Below are 3,110 nucleotides of genomic sequence, written 5' to 3' on the forward strand. Positions count from 1 at the left end.
TCCAGAGGCAGATTTGACACCGGGAGGCGAAATGGTTGGAAAACAACACGTTGTCCCTGCGTCTCCGCCAGGGGACAGTTTGTCAAAACGCTGTTGTCTCCGCCCGAGCGGTTAGGTGTGCTGCAAAACCACCGTGACCCCCGCGAGCGCGCCCCGCGCTCAGGACGCGTCCTCGGGGCTGCCGGCTCCCCCTTACGGCTCCGGCGCTTCAGAGGGAAGGTGCCAAAAGCCGTCCGAAAGCCCTCCAACGTGCCTGGCTCCGGGGCAGCGCCCAGGCGACCACGAGCAGGAGCGTCCCGTTTCAGAGCCACGCAAAACCTCTTGGCGTGAGCTGGCCATACTTGGCCTGACGGCGGCTCGCTGTAGGCTATAGGAAAAGGTGGGACAGGATCCTGTGGTGGGATGGGGATCCCATGGTGGACAGGGCTCCCATGGTGGGACAGGACTCTGTGGTGGGTCGGGGACTCCATAGTGGGACAGGACCTTGTGGTGGGATGGGGATCCCATGGTGGGACAGAACCCTGTGGTGGGACAGGACTCTGTGGTGGGACAGGACCCTGAGGTGCGATGGGGAACCCATGGTGGGACAGGACTCTGTGGTGGGTTGGGGAACCCTGTGGTGGGACAGGACCCTGAGGTGCGATGGGGAACCCACGGTGGGACAGGACTCTGTGGTGGGTTGCGGACCCTATGATGGGACAGGACCCTGTCTGTGGTAGGATGGGGACCCTAAGGTGGGACAGGGCCCCTGTGGTGGGACAGGACTCTGTGATGGGTCAGGGACCCCATGGTGGAATGGGACCCTGCTGCCCACAGGACGGGGCCCTGAAGGCTGCTGCTGCGGCACCGGGCTGAACTTCGCTGCCAACCACGGCGCTGCCGCCCACTCCAGCCCCCGCACCATCAGCACGCAAGAAAAGGGGATTTTCCATCGACTTCAGTGCGACCGGAAATAGAGCCTTAAGGAATAACTCCAAAAACACCCACAAAGAACAAAAGAGGACTTGGACTGGGTTATATTTTAAAATGCTCATATATTTTCCTTTTTTTTTGCCTTTTTTCTTTTTCTTTTTTTCTTTTCCTTTTTTTCACAATTCTAATACAATTGTTCATCAAAATACTGGCGTTTCCAGCAGCAGAATCTTTTTTTTCCTTTTTTTTTTCCTTCTTTTTTTAAGTGAATAATAATATACGGTAGTGATTTCACAGTAAAACAGACCTGCGGGAACGCCGGATATACGTGACAAAAGACACCCTCAGATCAGCCCACCCCCTCCCCCCAAAAAAAAGGTTTTTGGAAGTGGGGGAAAAAATAAAAAGTTCATTCAAAAAATTATTTCAAAACAGGTTTCATATAAAGCCTTTAAAACACAGTTAAAAGTTCATCACTCTTCTCCAGATCCCTGTCCCTGTGGTTGAACATTTACAGAGAGAAAGAGAGAGAAAGAGAGAGAGTTTATAACAATCTCTATAGAAGAAACAAAACAATCCAGAAAAAAAATATCCAAGAATACGTAAGGGATAAAATTACATTTGTACAAAAATAGATTTTAACTTTATTGATGCTTTAGATATTTTTCCTTTTCTCTCTTTTTTTTGTCATTCTAAATTTTAACGTATTTTATTTTTTTTTAGCTATGCACCCCATAGCCAAGGCATCCATCGCTAAGTATTGGGAATTGCTAAAGCTATTTTACTCAAAACCACCTGCTGCTCAAAACACAAAAACAGAACAAAAAAAGCATCTTAAAATAGATGCATTTCCTTTGTCTCGAGTTATAAAGATCCAGATTTGGCATATGCCAATTCAGGAAGGGGTTCAGATACAATGTACTCGCTTACATGAAGCAAAAAAACGTACGAGGGGAAAAAAAAAAACAGGAAAAACAGAACTGACTTAAAACAAAAACACAAAAAGTCTGTAATTGCTACGGTTATAATATATGTATATATGTGAGTGAGGATATTTATACAGTGTATATATCTACAGTACATACATGTATACACACGCACATATGTATCAACTTAAAACAGGTCATGCAGGCGGTGGGGACAGCATCAGCTGGGGAGCCGCGGCCGGGGCGCACGTCCCCTAAGGAGGCGGCTCCCGCGGGGGATCCCGGCCCCGCTCCTCGGCCCGGCCGGCGCGGGCCGTGCCGGGAGGCAGGCGGAACTCGGAGCGGTTTCGTTGTACGGTTCGGTTCCGCCACGCACGGCAAGGCGGCGGGGAGCAGCCGGGGTGGCGGGCGGGTGGCTGGAAAGCTGATGTTTGTGCTATCTTTAGAAAATTAAAGATTGTCCCACCAACAGAAAGAAATTTTTTTTAAAAAATTAACATATGAATCACCCAAATCGAACCAGATTTTTGCAGGAATACTAAGATCTGGTTAAACAGAAGTCCTACCTCTCTAGTGAATAATGTGCCGCTTTTTTTTTTCCTATACCCATGTATCACCTCTTCAAACAAGCATGTAGTATAGTTATAATTATTATGATGAAGCAAAAAAATTAAAAAGCCGAAAATGAAAAAGAATACAAACAAAAAACTCAAACTCATGCAAAAGCACGCTGCTTTAAGGCTGCCGCGGCGGATGTTAGCGGACGCGCGAGCTTTCCGGGGCCGTTCGTGCCGGGGTTTTGCCAGCCAGCGCTCTGCAGGACACTCGCGTGCGGCAGGGCCGCCGAGTGCCCGAGCGAGCCGGGGCAACCCCGGAGCTCCCGCGACGCCCGCCTACGCCAGAAGCTCACCGAGAGCCCGGGACGCTTCTCAGTCTTGCACCAAATCGCTCCCCAGCGGGAAGTGTGACCCGAGACGTGCCATACGCTGCTGTGCCCGGGGAAACTGAGGCACGGAACAGCCCCATCACCACCACCAGCACCACCCCGGGGCTGGGAGACCCAGCCGGCTGGCAGAGCCTTTGCTCTTTGCCCAGGGCCCCCGTCGCTCATGCTGGCGTGGTCTTAGCAGGTCAAGCCCCGACGGGGAAGGGATGCCCGGGCGGCGCGGGGGACGGGAGCCGAGCCGGCCGGGAGCAGCGCTCGCAGCCTGCCGCCCCCGCGGCTCCAGCGCCCGCCGCCGGCCCCTTTCAAGCGTTCGATCAGGGAAAAAA

Source organism: Rhea americana, unplaced genomic scaffold, assembly GCF_003343005.1.
Source record: "Rhea americana isolate MKP2758 unplaced genomic scaffold, rheAme1 scaffold_97, whole genome shotgun sequence".
NCBI lineage: Eukaryota > Metazoa > Chordata > Aves > Rheiformes > Rheidae > Rhea > Rhea americana.